General features: G+C 42.1%; 1 protein-coding gene across 1 annotated transcript in view; it reads left to right on the forward strand.

Annotated features, from left to right (window-relative positions):
• The first annotated feature begins 361 nt into the window (after nucleotides 1-361).
• GIMD1 (GIMAP family P-loop NTPase domain containing 1) overlaps nucleotides 362-19,989 on the forward strand; it is a 408,717-nt gene continuing 389,089 nt past the window's right edge. Inside the window, exon 1 of the mRNA XM_078676601.1 lies at nucleotides 362-382. The gene's annotated coding sequence lies outside the window, so the exon portion shown is untranslated. The remainder of the gene's footprint in view (nucleotides 383-19,989) is intronic.

Consider the following 19,989-nt stretch of genomic DNA (forward strand, 5'->3'; position numbering starts at 1 on the left):
AACCCATGCATGCATTTCCATACTATAATTGCCAAAGAATATTGTAATTTAAAAATGTAAGGCACGAAGTTCGATCTCTCCCCCCTTTTGATAGCAACATGGGACTCCTACCTGCCCATTTTTTGAATAGGAAGACTTTAGTATAGCGCTCGGCATCTGTTTACTTGATATTTGCACAATTTCTATTCCATCAACAGCAGGCAGCTCTTCCCTCAGACACCATCTGTGACAGTCAAGAAGAACTCCTTGGCTGGCTCCGTCAAAATGTTGCCGGACAAAGAAAAAGACAACTTCTTTGGGCAATATAGTATAAAGTTCAATAATGCGCACAGAAGATCAGGCAGCCCTGTGGAACTGGAATCTAAGCTTCAACTTACAATGGGTGAGCAGTTTCTTTTATAAATGTTTTTGCATAAATATGTCATATATTTCCATAATCAATGAGGCATAATATTTCTGCAAAAAAGCTACCCACGTGTTTATGAAATGTGATACATGTGCGCATGTTGTTTTGTTTACGCTTCTACACCACCGCTTGTACTCCCCGTTGTCCTTGGCTTGCCTCTTTGAAGTCTAGAAATGCTCTACTCCCTACATATCTACTGTTCTTCAAGGCCTAAATATCCCATCTATACTATTCCTTTGTGCTACCTTATCTACATATTTCTCAGAGCTGTGTTCTCGCAATGCGGGCCTGTTCCATTTCTGCTCTGTCTAATTATATTTCTCTATTCTACTGAAGTTCGATTCTGGATCCATCCCTCTGGAACCTGACTCTATTTTGTGCTGCTTTTCTAGTTTACTATTGCAGATAACTGAAGCCTGTTTTTCTCTTTTAATATGTACATCTGCACACAACTTTCTGCTGATGCTTGCATTGACATGAGTGGGCCTTCTTCATGTTCACTAGTCAGGGTACATCATTCGTGGTTGCTGAAAAATACCCATCAGTAGCTCTTCCTTGGCGCCCTTTTCATCATGTGGGTTCCTTCTAACCATGAAGGATGGTTTTTTTATATGGTCAAGATTGACAACATAAGGACCAGTGATGGTATGACTGGGTCACAGGGGGCTACTGAAAAGCAGTGCGAGGGGGTGTGGTAAAGTGCAAAAAGTGCAGGGTGGTGATGTATAAAATTAGATAACTTTGAGGAAAATATGTTTATTGCAGACCTCAGAGTTTCTAAAAGTTAAAAAGAGCGAGATTGGTAGTTTCACTTAATAGCTACCAACAGGTTGGTCGACATGTTTCAGCAGAATTTCGGATCACAGAGGTATCCACTGCATTCCTCAGGACCTGTGTCGCTACTGCTAGTGTTGTGTTAAAAGAATAAGGAAAAATTTCACCTGGGTGCTAGTGAAGAGTCATTCTCCCAGCTGAGAAGTCCAGTGGAGAACAAACATAGTCGAGAACAAAGAAAAAACATACAATTAGTATATCTACGGTATCCAAAACACTTTCATGGTGTACCATATCTATAAAGAGAACATATAATGCAATCCTCTTAGTAGTACTTTTATTCCTACATATGACCACAATACCTTGATATGATATGTAGTAGGACTCTCACTTACCATGTTGTGCAGGAGAGTACTGCCTCACCTCACCTGGCTCACAGCGCAGGTAATTGAAGCACCGCTCTAATGTAAAAAGAAAGACATACAAAGACACGTCAGCAACAGCTGACTTCACACTTAGTCACGACTTTTACTGGTGTTATTTGTTATTTGGCTGGTCAAAATAAGCCACAATGCCCTAGGCTTGGGCATTGGCAACATTTAGTAGTATGGCACTGGCACAATCTTCGTTTGCAAGGAAAGGTGCATTATATCAGTTGTTATTGAGAGAATAACAATTATATCTAAATCACAACAGGGAGCGTAAACGGCATCTGTGTTGACCCAGAACACCGCCTTGTAATTACACATGAACATATCATGTCTCCCTTCATAGTTTCAATGAACCACAGCGAAAATCTCACAGGAAATCACAGAGAAAATCACAGAGAGAAACCCGCTGTTCGAGGTATGTCTAAATCCGTGTGTAATCGCGTTTGGACTAACACTCGATTAATCAGTAAGTAGTCTGCATGAGCCACAGAGGAAATCTCAGCGTTTGGCAGCGTGTCTCAATGCCTAATCACGTTTAGACTGACACGCGATTAATCAGTGCCCCTGCTTTTCAGCACTCTCGGTTATGACAGTTTTATTATCCGCCGTGGTAGAATGACAAAAAAATATATATATTTTATATTGCCGCTTTGTAATGTATATTTGCGTTTAAACTAACGCGCGATCAATCAATGCCCCAGATCTGTAGCACAAGCGGTTATGACAGTTATGTATCCCGCCGTGGTAATTTAACAAACATATTACCGCTTTGTCACACTCTGTTGCGAGCGGGGAGGCAGCCTAGCCTAATAAACGCGCTCGCGCTCGGCGATCCCTGTTCTGTACAAAGACTGGGAGAGGGCGCGCATAAAGTGGCAGCCTACTTCTATGATCGCAGACAGACAGGCAAAGAGAGCGTATCTCTTACCTGTCCGTCGGTACTTCCAGCGTCCCTCTGGCTGTAAGGGGAGGTGGCGCGCGAAACTACCAGCATCAATTTCACTTCCTCAAGTGGGCGTGTCCCATTACATCACGTGCCCCTAAAGGATTGTGGGACATGTAGTCCAACGAAAGAGATACCTGATTCCACATAGTTTAAATTGTGTGATCCGTTACAGTTATATAATGGATACATAATCAGATGCGCAGGCATTTATTCTAGAAGGATCACCTGTGTCAACACTTTCGGCACTCGCTCCAACCGGATTCAGAAGATCATTAAGAAACATTGGGGTATCCTCAACACGGGTAATGACAATCTGCCTCCCCCGTTGTTTGCCTTCAAAAGGGGCAGAAATCTAAAGGACCAACTGGTCCACACCAGACCTAGATCAGTGACCCCTAGAGCAGTAGGTACACTCTGGGACATGCCAGCCGTGACAGGTCACCATCCATGTGGGAATTGCGCTGCATGCCCGCAGACTGCCAAATCTAGAACTATTGACATTGGGGGTGGGCGTCAGTGGGAACAAAGGCGCTTCACCAATTGTAACAGTCTAAATGTCATTTACCTGATAGTCTGCCCTTGTGAGTTTAAATACGTGGGGATGACGACCAGAAAAGTTAAGACACGCATTTCCGAACACAAGAGTACCATCAGGTGTCGGAAACAGTCCACCAAAATGACCAACCATTTTCTGGATGTGGGACATGGCCCAAATGATTTTCATTGGACTGTGCTAGAACACCCATTGATACCTAACCACGTGACAGACATTAACAGGTTTTTGTTCAAGAAAGAACAAAAATGGGTGTACACCCTTAACTCAGACAAGGACGGGTTGAATGATGACATCCCGTGGATGTCACTCTGATAATCATTCCCCTACTACATTATAAGGGTAATCGCAAGAAACACAAACCCGATCAGGGTTCTTGGAGTTAGTTCTGACCAGATATAAGTCGACGTTCGCCCTCCTCAGGTGTTGGTATCTATACATACTAATATCACTCGTAGATCACCCATAGATTGATTATGAATCATAACGGATAGACTCCATCCAATAGGGTAGATCCACACGCTACTCATTATGGCATCACATATCCTTCAACCTGCCGGTGAGGTCTGCTGGCGCTTTATATCTAACAATCCACTTGAAGTCGATTTAGATTAGAGTACCTTCTAGAATAAATGCCTGCGCATCTGATTATGTATCCATTATATAACTGTAACGGATCACACAATTTAAACTATGTGGAATCAGGTATCTCTTTCGTTGGACTACATGTCCCACAATCCTTTAGGGGCACGTGATGTAATGGGACACGCCCACTTGAGGAAGTGAAATTGATGCTGGTAGTTTCGCGCGCCACCTCCCCTTACAGCCAGAGGGACGCTGGAAGTACCGACGGACAGGTAAGAGATACGCTCTCTTTGCCTGTCTGTCTGCGATCATAGAAGTAGGCTGCCACTTTATGCGCGCCCTCTCCCAGTCTTTGTACAGAACAGGGATCGCCGAGCACGAGCGCGTTTATTAGGCTAGGCTGCCTCCCCGCTCGCAACAGAGTGTGACAAAGCGGTAATATGTTTGTTAAATTACCACGGCGGGATACATAACTGTCATAACCGCTTGTGCTACAGATCTGGGGCATTGATTGATCGCGCGTTAGTTTAAACGCAAATATACATTACAAAGCGGCAATATAAAATATATATATTTTTTGTCATTCTACCACGGCGGATAATAAAACTGTCATAACCGAGTGTGCTGAAAAGCAGGGGCACTGATTAATCGCGTGTCAGTCTAAACGTGATTAGGCATTGAGACACGCTGCCAAACGCTGAGATTTCCTCTGTGGCTCATCCAGACTACTTACTGATTAATCGAGTGTTAGTCCAAACGCGATTACACACGGATTTAGACATACCTCGAACAGCGGGTTTCTCTCTGTGATTTTCTCTGTGATTTCCTGTGAGATTTTCGCTGTGGTTCATTGAAACTATGAAGGGAGACATGATATGTTCATGTGTAATTACAAGGCGGTGTTCTGGGTCAACACAGATGCCGTTTACGCTCCCTGTTGTGATTTAGATATAATTGTTATTCTCTCAATAACAACTGATATAATGCACCTTTCCTTGCAAACGAAGATTGTGCCAGTGCCATACTACTAAATGTTGCCAATGCCCAAGCCTAGGGCATTGTGGCTTATTTTGACCAGCCAAATAACAAATAACACCAGTAAAAGTCGTGACTAAGTGTGAAGTCAGCTGTTGCTGACGTGTCTTTGTATGTCTTTCTTTTTACATTAGAGCGGTGCTTCAATTACCTGCGCTGTGAGCCAGGTGAGGTGAGGCAGTACTCTCCTGCACAACATGGTAAGTGAGAGTCCTACTACATATCATATCAAGGTATTGTGGTCATATGTAGGAATAAAAGTACTACTAAGAGGATTGCATTATATGTTCTCTTTATAGATATGGTACACCATGAAAGTGTTTTGGATACCGTAGATATACTAATTGTAATGTTTTTTCTTTGTTCTCGACTATGTTTGTTCTCCACTGGACTTCTCAGCTGGGAGAATGACTCTTCACTAGCACCCAGGTGAAATTTTTCCTTATTCTTTTAACACAACACTAGCAGTAGCGACACAGGTCCTGAGGAATGCAGTGGATACCTCTGTGATCCGAAATTCTGCTGAAACATGTCGACCAACCTGTTGGTAGCTATTAAGTGAAACTACCAATCTCGCTCTTTTTAACTTTTAGAAACTCTGAGGTCTGCAATAAACATATTTTCCTCAAAGTTATCTAATTTTATACATCACCACCCTGCACTTTTTGCACTTTACCACACCCCCTCGCACTGCTTTTCAGTAGCCCCCTGTGACCCAGTCATACCATCACTGGTCCTTATGTTGTCAATCTTGACCATATAAAAAAACCATCCTTCATGGTTAGAATGAACCCACATGATGAAAAGGGCGCCAAGGAAGAGCTACTGATGGGTATTTTTCAGCAACCACGAATGATGTACCCTGACTAGTGGACTATAGCCACTGGCTCTCTCACATAGTCGTTTTCTTTGAAATTCGCTGTTTTGACCCTCCACTATTATTTGTATTTTGCTCAGTTACCTCCGGGGAGTATAGTGCTGAGTGGTCATTAAAAATAATCCCTGAGACCCCAAACTACCCTTGTATAATTAATCCTTCTTCATGTTCTACATTTATTATAACACTTACAAAGGTCATTCTTTCGAAGTTCACTGTGAGATGGGAAGATCAACTTTAAAATGATGCCACAGTCTGTTACATTGTATATTTCTTAACGTTGACTAACCGCAGAGGCCAGGAAACCCAAGTCGTTCATATAAAGTGCTTGGGAAAGAATATAGGAGTAACTAAATATATTTGGTACCTACATACTTAAACAACTCATACAATGTACTGACTAGTGGAGTGAAACCATGTCATTAAGGTGTCATAAGGACTATAAAAGAAGAAACCCCAAAAGAGGGGCAATGCATTGCTTTATATTTTCTTTCCTTGGGAGAGAATAGAACTGTTTTCTATGATAATTTAATCATCCTTCAAATTTCGATCTTGAACTGCCTTTTTGCTGATGCTGATGCCTTTATGGAATAGACCTGGAATCCTTCTTTTCTGCCCTTAATGGTGGTACGAATCAGTAACCTCGTATCCTTTTTGGATTTGAACCTTTGGTGAAATGTGTAGTCTTGCACTACATGCTTTAATATTCTTGACTGAGATGCCTAAGAATTTGAAATTGCTTATCTGTACTGATTTTGGAACATCAATACAATAACTAAACTATCTAAATTGCCTGAGTCTATTATTGTGTCCTGATGATCTTTATTTGTAACTAAGCTAAATTGCTCTTTTTCATTTAAATGCTTTATAGAGAGAATCAGCAAATCTTTTCAGAATATCAAGTTCTGCTTGTTTTATTCTGTGTTGCAGTAGCAGAGCTTTTAGATTGTATCATTTTAGTTAGTCTTAATTTCCTAAGGAGATTGGGTCTCCCTATTGCGTTACTTTATTTCTACAGTATGGTCCTGAAAGTAGTGTATTTTATTGATTATTTCAAACTTGTGAGTTAGTCACTAATTATTGGTCCTTATTGGGTGGCTAACATTGTGTTTTTGACATCCTAATTCCCACCCCTTCTCTCAGCAGAGAAAGATCTATCAGAGGACATTTGCTTCTATGGTGAAGGTAATGCTGTAATCTGTCTAGCTGTACAGGGCCCAGTACAGTTAGAGGGACAAATGAGTAAGTAGTTAATTGAAAGTTAAACCTAAAAGTATTTAAACCGCTTATGCTGGATCAGTTGGCAGGGATTTCTTTAGGGATACAAAACACCCCACTGTGCAGTACCTTACCTACAGATGCCCCACAATATGTGCGCTATGGCCTTTCCTCATTATGGTTATATTTCCTTGCTTCATTTGGGTACTGGCTGCTTTCCGTTATGGGTAGGTTTGACTGGCAGCTATCTTATCTGTTTCTAAAGTACTGGATTTTTTGTTGAACTATAATACCTATGCATTGTTTGATAGATGCAGTTTAGTTTAAATGCACCAAGCTTAAGAAGTTGGCTATCCTAGGATTTGGCTTTCAATTAAGACATTCTGCAGTATTTAAGTTTTTAAAATCAATTCACTACCCTTAGCCAGAATCCAAATTTGTCACTGTACCTTAAATAACTTGGCCAACTGTTCTTTAATGAGACATTCCGCTTGTTTTAAGTGCTTCAAGGCTCTCATGGTACACACCACCAGATCTTCTTTAGATAGCTGCAGCTTAGGGATTTGTCGCCCATTTGCCGCCTAATGATATTTGTATATCCCCAAAACTATTTTTGGAGTGTTTGCTTGGTTGCCTAACGCTCACTCTATAAGCATTCTCATTAACACCTAGGTTTTCAGTAGATCCAATAAACAACATTTCCAACAGTTAGCTAATAAATGTACTAAGAAGTTAGGGGTATATTATCAAGGGGTTTTATCTCCGCTTTTTTGGCTTTAAAAGCCAAGAAAGCGGAGATAAAATTATCTCCCTATTACCAAGCTGTCGCTAACACCAGTTAGCGACAGCTAATAGGAGATAGCGACCGTCATGGGCCCCACTTTGCATGTCAGTGATATTTATCACTAATGATATGCAAAGTGGGCGTGCCAAGATGTTAGCGACTGGAAACAGTCGCTAACATCGCTATCTCCTATTACCAACTTTTGGAGATATTTGCGCTAAGGGCTAATATCTCCAAAAGCTAACACCTGCCCTGAGCAGTTCTTAGCCATGTTATCCAATGGGAGGTGGATAACATGGCTAAGAGCATTTGCTCGATAATGCATGAATATCGCTGACTTTTCAGCGATATTCATGCATTGCGGGCGTTTTTTATCGCATTTGCGATAAACCTTGCTAATAGCAAGGTTTATCTGCGATAAAAATCGCCGATGTGCGGCGATAATTTTTGTCTCTAAACAAGTTAGAGACAAAAATTATCGCTAGTTGTTGATAATATACCCCTTAGTTGTGACGGTGTCTGAGGAGGTTATGCAGGGAAGCATTCAGGTGCACAGCATATACTCAACGAGTCATGACTTAAACCTAAATTTTGAAGAGCTTATATGAGACATACTATACTCCTTATAGATTGTTTAAAATGAGCCCGCGGACAACCTCTGATTGTTTTTATTGCTCGGTGTCAGAGGCAGACGCTGCTCATATATTTACCCGTCTCCTTCTTTATTTTGAGTTACAGTATTTTTTTATGTTTATTGATTTTTATTTTATCGTACTTGGACAATGGAGCAGTTGAGGATATACATGAGTTCAAGTATAACATTTCGCACAGAGTTACATAATTACACATTCGTAGTATATATGCAGATATTGACAACAGATTATGGAACTGCCGTGCCAGTATTGCACAATGAGAACATTACGAATTGAAACCAACTTTGTTTATTAACAGTATGTGCCCTGTAAATTTGTTGAATGGACCCTTTGTGTAAATCAACCATACATGCTTCATTAGTTGCTGTGTACTGTGTGGTGGATTACCCAACGGATGCGCTGGTGTATATGCGAGAAGGGGGAATGAACTGTAGCCTAACTTTGTCAGGGACGGGGTGTAAGACCTTTGGCCAATTATTTCTATGGGTGAGCATGGGGGAGGGCTCGCAAGGCCGGAGCGACAGAGCGACTTGACATAGCAGTCCACCTGATTCCAAGTCTTGCTGACACAAATTCAGTCATTCATCATTCATTCATTTTTGCAGGTGGCTTGGAATGTATGATCATTCATCATAACCCAAAAAGGCAAAAGTTGAAAAAGCTGTGGGACCCGGTTCTAAAGGACGTTGCTTGTTGTATACCTGACTACCTCTCGGGGATTTTGAATAATTTAGATATTGTATAAGTCGGCACCTTGACAAAGGTTATGTTATGACACTGCTCCATGAGCTTTCTTAAACATTTGTCTTTTTATATACATTATTTGCAATTAAATGTTATTATTGTCATGTATAGTCCATCTTGTTTTTTGATACTTTTCCAATTAATTTGTTCTTTTAAACAAACAGAAACAGGACGGATTTGGGAAACGTTTGTACCCTGTGCATCAGGAAATAGCAGGCAAGCCTCTATGAGCAATCAGGGGCAACAAACCAGACAATAAAATGTCTGTAAATACAAGGCTCTGTGGACATGGGATTCCATCAATATGCAATTAAGGGTTATCTATAATATTTTACACTTATGTGCCAACTGCATCCTTTCTCAAAACTTTGCCAACTTTACATGATGGCGGGAGGGGGTGTTTGGTTGCAGATGATATATATATATATATATATATACATATATATATATATATGTATATATATACTGGCAGCCCCTCCCGACGTTGTCCGGGTATGAAATAGAATGTGTGTAATGTGTGTATTCAGATACGGTCATTCGCTTGTTCCTCCGCTTGAGGCCCAGCTGCTTCCCTGGTTGATGTTAGCAGGCGCATGTAATTAGTGTAGTGATCCGCCGCCTGAGCCCAGCTACAGCCCTGTCTGATGTTAGCAGGCGCGTGTAATTTGGTTTAATGTGATTGTTCAGTAACAGCACGCATGAGAGGCTGCAGCAATTGCCCCCGCAGACACGCTCGGTCACGTGTGCCCCCCCTTGAGGGCCAGCGGCGACCGTCTAACAATCAGAATTTTGTGAGTCTTGAATGATTGTTTCCCGCTGTTCTTATTTTTTTATGACCAACACCGACGCTATTCGGCCCGAGTGCTTTTTAGACGCACCCAGGCCAAGCCACACACTGCGTTCGGCCCTTTCAGACGCACTCAGGCCAAGGCACACACTGCATGCGGCACCCCCAGTATGTGTGAGACAACGGGCAGTGCCCCAAGGGATTCTTGCAAATGGTTACTTACCACGCTTCGAGGTGAACGCCTTTGTGATGCCCCCAGCCACAGCAAACGATCTGATTAATGTACGACCCAGATGGCATGAAGTGCGGAACGTAGCACACGCCCCCAGTGTTTGTCACGCCCCCAGCCTGCCCCTTGATGCGGCGCAAATGCGTAATTGGCGCTTCACTTGGCATGAAGGGCGGACACACGCCCACAGCACGGACACACCTCCCCACAGCGTTTGTCACGGCCCCAGCGTGTCATGCCCCCAGCGTGCCCCTTGATGCGGCGCAATTACGACTCACATGGCATGAAGGGGGAACGTACCACACGCCCCCAGAGTTTGTCACGCCACCAGCACACGCCCACAGAAGAACGCAGACACGCCCACAAGGGACTACTTTGCTGGCACGGTTCTTTAACCTTTGAAATGTATATGGTGGCCGTCTGCATAGCCTATGTTCTTTTGCTGCAACTGCCCTTTCCAACGCTCTATTGGGTGTTGTGATTGGTGCTGTGGTTACTGAGATTACCCGCCTCAAAGGTTTGGGCTCTCTCTTTATAATATTAGTATGGATATATATATATATATATATATATATATATATATATATATATATATATATATATATATATATATATATATATATATATATATATATATATATATATATATATATATATATATATTAGGTCCAATCCCACTCCCGAAAGAATGGGTCCGAGTCCACTCGCATGACAAGGGATGATATTTATTGTCAGTTTAAAGCGCAGACAAAGGAGTTGGTAATGTCCTTGAAAGTCACATCAAAGGGGATTACTATGCCCAGAAACCGCTGGACAGGGCAGACGCGTTTCAGCCTTTCTGCTTTCTTCAGTGCCCGTTTCTCCCCAGCAGCGATGACACACCAGAGGGCCTGTTTAAATCATAGTTCGTCCTCTCCCATTGGAGTACTGCACTGGCCCTTCCTCCACGGCTGCTGCGTGCGCTGTTCCTGTTACGAAATCCATGCCGGGTTTTGTGTTTCCACGTAGCGGGGGCAATATACAGTGATTTGCCACCTCGAACACTCAGTGGCATCGCAGACTTGCTGGCCACGATCCTCACACACCCCAGTAGGCGATACAGGAAACAAAAGGTTAGTTTTTCCCTTGTCACCTTCACGCAGTAAAATACTGCTTCCTTTCTCCCCAACCGGCGAATGCACACGTGCGCACCTTTACCACTCGGGGGGGCTACACGCTGTGTATATATATATATATATATATATATATATATATATATATATATTGATACCCCTCTGTACCTTTTCGCCAGAATTTGCAGCGCTCTCTCGCCGGTTCGTAAATCCCCGCGGCAGAACCACGCCGCATTTAAATCCACAACCAATTCCCCAGCTGGGAGAAAAACGAGACGAACTCGCGTTTGTCTTCACTTATGTGCTTTTTTATTTAATCCTCACAGCATGGAGTTTCTCAAGCAGGCAGGCACAAATCTACGCGTTTCGGGATAGCATATCCCTTGTTCACGATCAATTTGGTTCCAGGCTCTCAGTCTCAATATAGTGAGTCACATTATTACATCATTTCCTGTTTGATGTTATTTTGGCCCTCTGCCTTCTTGATGATGTAGTTGTTTGCACATTTATTTATAAAAAATGTTATCCGTCTGCATAGCCTATGTCCTTCTGCTGCAACTGCCCTTACCAACGCTGTATTGGGTATTGTGATTGGTGCTGTGGTTACTGAGATTACCCGCCTCTAAGGTTTGGGCTCTCTCTTTATAATATTAGTATGGATATGGATATATATATATTGATACCCCTCGGTTCCTTTTCGCCAGAATTTGCAGCGCTCTCTCGCCGGTTCGTAAATCCCCACGGCAGAACCACGCCGCATTTAAATCCACAACCAATTCCTCCAGCTGGGAGAAAAACGGGACAAACTCGCGTTTGTCTTCACTTATGTGCTTTTTTATTTAATCCTCACAGCATGGAGTTTCTCAAGCAGGCAGGCACAAATCGACGCGTTTCGGGATAGCATATCCCTTGTTCACAATCAATTTGGCTCCAGGCTCTCAGTCTCAATATAGTGAGTCACATTATTACATCATTTCCTGTTTGATGTTATTTTGGCCCTCGGCCTTCTGGATGATGTAGTTTTTTGCAATTTTTTTAATACATTTTTTTATCCGTCTGCATAGTCTATGTCCTTCTGCTGCAACTGCCCTCTCCAACTCTGTATTGGGTGTTGTGATTGGTGCTGTGGTTACTGAGATTACCCGCCTCAAAGGTTTGGGCTCTCTCTTTATAATATTAGTATGGACTAGCAGCCCGTCCCGACGTTGTACGGGTATGAATTGCTGCCGGCCAGTAGTATATTGTTTTGTAGGATTTCGTTTTGATAGCATTTCTTATCTGTGACAGGCCTGTGAAGCGCTCCGATTCACAGTGCACTGCTGATGCACTTACGTTCAGTAGTGTGTGAACTCGAGTTTCCCTACTTTATTTTTCCGTGCAATATTATATAGCGCGAACTCGACAACATGGCATGAGCACAATTTACATTACAGAAGAACACATTCATTTGTGGTAGGCACGGGGAGACAAAGCGATTTGCCTGGAATCACAGGATGTTGAGCTGATGCCGAGATTCAAACGTAGCTCCCCAGCTCTAAAGTTCGCAATTCTAGAACTTATGGCGGGAGGTGTGTCTAAAAGTGTATGTCGGTGCTGGCCATCAATGAGAGAGACCTGTTCATTTTTCAAATGGGTGGTGAAAAAATATGAGTATGTTGCTGGAGATGTGGGCCACCGTGCCACCAATGTACTTACTGTGAAGGGTAAACACCTATTATTCCGCAACTTTCTTTCCGCATACCATCACTCCGCATACTTTCATTACGAAAGTACCATGACTGCGCAATGCCATTATAACGCATGGCATTACATTTTATATGATTTTACCACTCATACACTTACAATTCGTTGTAAATGCATGAATGGTAAAAGCATGTTTTTTTTAATGTTTGGATAAGGTAAGTATGGGTATAGGGGTATATGTTTTGGGGTACTGGGGTATATGTTTTGGGGTGTTTGGGTATTTTAAGGGTTCAGATATACTTTTGGGTTATGGGGTACAGGGGTAGTTTTAGGGTTCAGGGATAGGTATGGGTTTTGGGGTACAGGTGTATTTTTAGGGTTCAGGGCTAGGTTTGGGTTTTGGAGTATTAGGGGTATTTTTAGGGTTCAGGGGTAGGTTTGGGTTTTGGGGTACAGGGGTATTTTAAGGGTTCAGGGCTAGGTTTGGGTTTTGAGGTACAGGGGTATTTTTAGGGTTCAGGGCTAGGTTTGGGTTTTGGGGTACAGGGGTATTTTAGGGTTCAGGGATAGGTTTGGGTTTTGGGGTGCAGGGGTATTTTTAGGGTTTAGGGCTAGGTTTGGGTTTTGGGGTACAGGGGTATTTTTAGGGTTCAGGGGTAGGTTTGGGTTTTGGGGTACAGGGGTATTTTAAGGGTTCGGGCTAGGTTTGGGTTTTGGGGTAAAGGGGTATTTTAGGGTTCAGGGGTGGTTTTGGGGTACAGTGGTATTTTTAAGGTTCAGGGCTAGGTTTGGGTTTTTGGGTACAGGGGTATTTTTAGGGTTTCGGGGGTAGGTTTGGGTTTTGAGGTACAATGGGTATTTATAGGGTTCAGGGCTAGGTTTGGGTTTTGGGGTACACAGGTATTTTTAGGGTTTGGGGATAGGTTTGGGTTTTGGGGTACAGGGTATATTTATAGGGTTAAGATGGGTTAGTGTTTAAGGATGTTGGGGTATTTTAAGGAGTAAGGGTGGGTTATGATTATGGGGTGCAGGGGTATTTAAAGGGAGCAGGGTGAGATTAGCACACGATATGAGACATGGCATTAAGGGCGGAACGTACCACACGCCCCCAGCGTTTGTCACGCCCCCAGCACATGCCCACAGCACAACACAGACACGCCCACAAGGGACTACTTTGCTGGCACGGTTCTTTTACCTTTTAAATGTATATGGTGGGCGTCTGCATAGCTATGTCCTTCTGCTGCAACTGCCCTTTTCAACGCTGTATTGGGTGTTGTTATTGGTGCTGTGGTTCCTGAGATTACCCGCCTCAAAGGTATTAGTATAGATATGGATATATATTGATACCCTTCGGTTCCTTTTCGCCAGAATTTGCAGCGCTCTCTCGCCGGTTCGTAAATCCCCGCGGCAGAACGACGCCGCATTTAAATCCACAACCAATTCCCCCAGCTGGGAGAAAAACGGGACGAACTCGCTTTTGTCTTCACTTATGTGCTTTTTTATTTAATCCTCACAGCATGGAGTTTCTCAAGCAGGCAGGCACAAATCTACGCATTTCGGGATAGCATATCCCTTGTTCACGATCAATTTGGCTTCAGGCTCTCAGTCTCAATATAGTGAGTCACATTATTACATCATTTCCTGTTTGATGTTATTTTGGCCCTCTGCCTTCTAGATGATGTAGTTTTTTGCAATTTAAAAAAAAAAAAATTTTATCCGTCTGCATAGCCTACGTCCTTCTGCTGCAACTGCCCTTTCCAATGCTGTATTGGGTGTTGTGATTGGTGCTGTGGTTACTGAGATTACCCGCCTCAAAGGTTTGGGCTCTCTCTTTATAATATTAGTATGGATATATATTTCATCTTGTGGAAGGGATCCAGTGAGAGCGCTTTGAAGTTTGCAGAAAAATTGAACAGTAACAATGTGAATCTCACTTTCACCAGTAACATCAGTCGGACCTCCATCCAATTCCTAGACCTAGAACTATTTGTGGCGAACAATAAAATACACACTCGCACTTACAGGAAACCAACAGCTGGCAATGCGATATTGCACGCCCGGAGTTTCCACCCTACCATTCAAATACAGTCAATACCGTATGCAGAATGTCTCAGAATGACCAGAAACTGCAGTAGGCAAACAGATCTGAGGGAGTCTAAAGCAGAACTGTTCAAAAGACTCAAGAGCAGAGGTTACAACCAAGCTACTCTCAGGAATGCTGAAGAGAAATGTGCATCCAAAAACAGGAAAGATCTTTTGTTTCCAAAAAATAAAAGATGGTAGCCTCATCTCACACACCCAGATTAATCACTGGGTACAATAGCTACCATGCTAACCTATGAAAGATCCGTAACAGACACTGGCCCCTAGTCCGAAATGACCCCATTGTTGGTACATCCTGTGAAAAAAGGACTGCACTTACATTTAGGAAGGCAAAATCTATGCGAAACGAATTAGTATGTAATGCCCCAACGACCACAAGAAACACCACCTGGTTACAGACCCAGAAAGGTTTCCACAAATGTTTTAAGTGCAAAGCGTGCAGACATGGCATCAACACACAGTCATTCACACTTCCGTTAAGGCACACGCCATACAAAATCAGAGGCAGTTACTCCTGTAAAACGGAGTACGCTGTATATGTACTGGAATGTACATGTGGGAGCAGGTATGTGGGTAGCACGATACACCAAGCACATATCAGGATATTGCAGCACCTTAGAGCCATTACCAACAATGACCAAACATACCCTGTGGCGAGGCATATAAATTCACATCATGCAGGCAATGCCAAAGAACTCACTTTCTTTGTGATAGACAGCATTCCGAAAAACATCCGGGGCGGGAATCGACTTTTGGCACTTAGAAGACTGGAGTCGAGATACATCATTCTTCTCGACTCAAAAATCCCCAATGGACTTAATGCGGATGAGGCTCTTAATGTGCACCTCTGAGTCCGTTGCCGCGTGTCCTGCTTAACCCAACCCCCCTGAATAACATCTGAATCCCACTTCTGATCATACTTGTAAATAGTCTAATTTTGACACTAGGCACACGTAAGTTTTCTTTTTCCTTACGCACAACACATTTTTTGGCACCATGAATGCACATGTGACAGGGGTAGTCGACGTCAAGCGGAAACCCCATAACTCAGATTATTTTTATCAGTTGTTGAATCCCCCGGTACATAGCATCCTAATGCCGCACCCCCACCCACTGTGGGTCACTTTTTAAGCGACTAGGGTTTGAGGATGGAGGATAGGAGCGCCATAGGCATATATAGAGTGATACTAGCTTTATAGAGTGATCTAGTATGTTCCTAAGAATAAGGATATAGATAACAATGCACTGGCTCGTAATACGGTCACACAGACTCAAATTAGGGGGTTGACCAGCCGTCTCACTTTCAGAACCACATAAAGAGAGACCGAGACTCGAAATAATACTCAGTCATGTGCGCACAGTTTGGTTCATATTTTAAATCATGCTGCACTGTGTTTTACCCACTGTAAAGTATTTTCACCATTGCAACTACGTGTCACACTAATGCCGTTTAATCATGTGTATCACCATTATTATTGGTTCCATTTGATTTTGACTCCCCATGTCTATTGGTCAATTGTATATAATAATGAGGAATAGAACGTTATTTAATCCAGGGTGAGGATTAACTAAAAAGTAACGTTACAGCGCATGTTGATAACACATGAGAGTGACGAGGCATAAACTCTTCTATGTTGTTTCATGAATGTTCTAACCAGTTCTAACATGTCAAAGTTTATCTTGTATAAATAATCAACAGCAATGAGATCGGATGTAGTGAGCAAGGTGGCTCTGCCCACCGAAACGCGTCTGAGCAACTAATTGGTGAATAAAACCATTTCTACTTTGAAGTATACACGGAGTCAGCGCCTTCTTTGTGAAGTTAAAGTTGGACTGGTGTTCGATATATATATATATATATATATACCTACTGGCGGTCGCCAGTAGGTATATATAGTTAGGATTTTTTCTCTATGGGATTTTTGAAAATTCTATGTCGAATAACTTTGGCGTTTGAGGACGGAATTGGCTGCAATTTTCAGGAAAATGGCACATTTTGTTTCTGAGCAGCCCCTGAAAATTTGGGGGGGTTTCGTCAAGGGGGGGCCGAGAAAAAAGGGGGGTCCCAAAACGTGTTTTTCCCATGCAATTTTCCATAGGGCGGTTGGCCTCACTTTTAGCTCGAACGGCTGAATGGATTTTCACGAAACTTGGCAAAATTGTAGGAACTGGTAGCCCGATGTGCCTTTGCTAGGTCTCAATATATGTGCTCCAGTGGATTTTGAGAAATTAACGTTCAAAAAAATATATATATCTGTAAGCGCGCTCCGGGCAGCGCCCCGGTTCGCGTACCTGATGCGTAACAGAACTTCGCGAAGCGAAGCTGATTGGCTCTCCGGTGTCTGTCAACATTCTAAACAGTCCGGAGCGGCCGCCATCTTGTCTCTCGGTAGGATCGACAGACAAGAGGAGGCCAAAACAAAGGGGGAAATGACCATAAGGGGGCATAGTAGATCCTCCCTGACCCCCTAGGTTTGATGTGGAGGCTTTAAAAGGGCCCCGCGGGGCAAAAAAAAAAAAAATTGTTTTTTTTGCGTGGGGAGCGCCCGGTACGCGCACCGGGAAGCGGTCTAGGGAGCGTACTATAAGGAAAAAAGAATGATAGACTATGATATTTTGAAATATTGTATGTTTATTGATTGTTCTTTTTGTTGTTTTTTTGTTTTTTTTATTTAAGTAGCAGTATTTATGATTATTAAATATAAATTTATTTTTGTGATTGTGCACAGTATACTATAAGTCTTACTTTACATTATAATCAATTTGGTACTAGTTTATGAATTACATATAAAAATGATTAAAGACTCAAACAATTTTTTATTATTAAATATAATTTTATTTTTCTTATTCTTTTTCAAAATTTAATAGAACGTCTAACATTTGACTGTCCGATATGTCTTCTTTTTGACTGAACATAACTTCCCACATTTGGCCGTCCTCATATTGAAGTAAGAAATCCACAGATTCTACACATTGTAGAAGTTCATGGTCCCGTGATTCATCCATGAATTCCAAGTCAATGGGTTCAATGATTTCCTCATTGTTCATCTCTAGGACAATTTCAAAGGAAACGTTCTGTTCTCCTTCCATTTTTGTGCTGAAATTTGCATAAAAAATAAATATATCAGTAGAGATAGGGCACTGTTGGGTTTAAGTTCAGACAGGTACTTTTCAGGCATGAAGTAGTACTATTAAAAAGTGCCTGTGAAAAAGCCTAAGTAAATTCATAATTATACCACAGAAACCTAAATCAATCCATAATTATAATAAACAAGCCTTTCTCAATGTCTAACTCTTACAGAGGGATAGTATATGACTATCTGAAAATGTTTTCAAATTTATAAAATAACATCTTACCTTTTAAATACAAGTTTAAGTTGTCAGTGAAAATGATTTTGCAATGTAGTTCAGGAAGTAGTAGTCAAAATGGCTGTGTTTCTCTCTCTTTCTTTATATATATTCAGGTACATAACCAATCAAATGTCAGGTAAAAAAAGTAGAAAATGAAAGTAACATTTTAATTGGTTGTCAATTCCAACACTTCTGATGTGTTTTGTGAAGTAATTTACCTCAGGGTATTTAGAGAGGTCTACAGGCTAAATGGCTAAATGGAATTCCAATCAAATTTGTGAAAATGGTAGGGATTGGTATGTAGTATGAGCTAATCTATATTTGGTGAAAGTGTCTCCAGTGGTTTTTCTGTATATTACTTTCCCACCTTTTTTGAGCGAGCGCTTCCCGGTGCGCGCCCCGGTACGCGAACCGGCAGCGTTACGGGAGTCCTCCATTTTGTGTTTCGGTAGAATTGAGATACAAGATGGAGGGCAAATAATGTTAAGAATGGGTAGAAGGGGGCACGGTAGACGTATCCTGACCCCCTAGGTTTTCTGAGGGTGGCTGAGGAGGCCCATATGTGCGGAAAAAAAACCATTTTTTTTCAAATTTTCGCGCGGTTAGCGTCCGGTGCGCGTACCGGGTAGCGCTCCGGGGAGCGTACTTTGGTGAAAATTAGTGAAAAAAGTTAGAGTAAAATAATAATTGTGAGTGATCAGATGTAGGGTAGCTCTGAAAAGAGCTTTTGGGTTCTGTGGCTGATGTAGGTACCTACAAGTAGGTACCAATGCACAGTCTTAAATTGAGGATGAAAATTCTGTTCCCCTCATCTGAGAAGTGAACTCCATCTGCTCTGTAGATATCTTGCATGTAGTAACGCAAGTTATTGTTGTAGATGGAGCCCATTCCATGGTCTCTCATGTAAGCTGAAACAGACTTATTTACATGCTTCCTCGATTTCTCAATTTGTGGACAAAATTGGTTGAACCACCTCCATTTCTGTCTTTGGCATATATTTGAATATACCAAGGCAGTTTGAGGAAATAGTGCCATCAATTGCTCAAAGGTGTCCTTTAAAAGCATTTCCAGACCTACCCCAGTCAAAGTGCCCAAGTCATTTCCTCCACAGTGCACAATTAACAGGTCAGGTTTTGGCAAATGCAAAAAGGTTTTCACCAATGGTATCAATTGGTGACATCTTAATCCTCTGTGGCCAATCCAGTTGATTTCCACATTTTGTAAATTGAGGTTGTGTAAATTTCTGTTATCAGTATACCTTTGAGCCCAGTGGATATAACTATGTCCAACAATCCAGACAGAAAACATGGTGAGAGGAGGTTCTGCTGCAGTCAGATGAAGTGTGGTAATGAAATGGCAGTTGAAACAGTAGGAGTATGTAATGAAAAAAACGGTGGAGTTTCTGTAGTAATTAATCAGTAGCAGTGATTGGTGGATTTTGATTCCTGAAAACAGAAAGTTAGGGTGCATGGATGAGTTCTTTGAAAGATGTAATTTGAATGGTCAAGAAAAAATCATTTTATGAAAGATTGCACTGGATACGCAGGTGTACTGAGAGTTCAGAGTTCAATTGAAATATTGTTGTGTGAACTTGCAAACATGAGAGGTCTTTCAGGAGGTGGTTGCTATGGAAAAAAGGCAGAAAGGGCAGAGGGGGGAAGGGTGTTGATTTGAAAAAAGTGAGGGAAGAGTTTTGATTGGGTGACATGAGAGATATG

This window comes from Lissotriton helveticus, chromosome 2_1 (genome assembly GCF_964261635.1).
Source record: "Lissotriton helveticus chromosome 2_1, aLisHel1.1, whole genome shotgun sequence".
NCBI classification, from domain to species: Eukaryota; Metazoa; Chordata; class Amphibia; order Caudata; family Salamandridae; genus Lissotriton; species Lissotriton helveticus.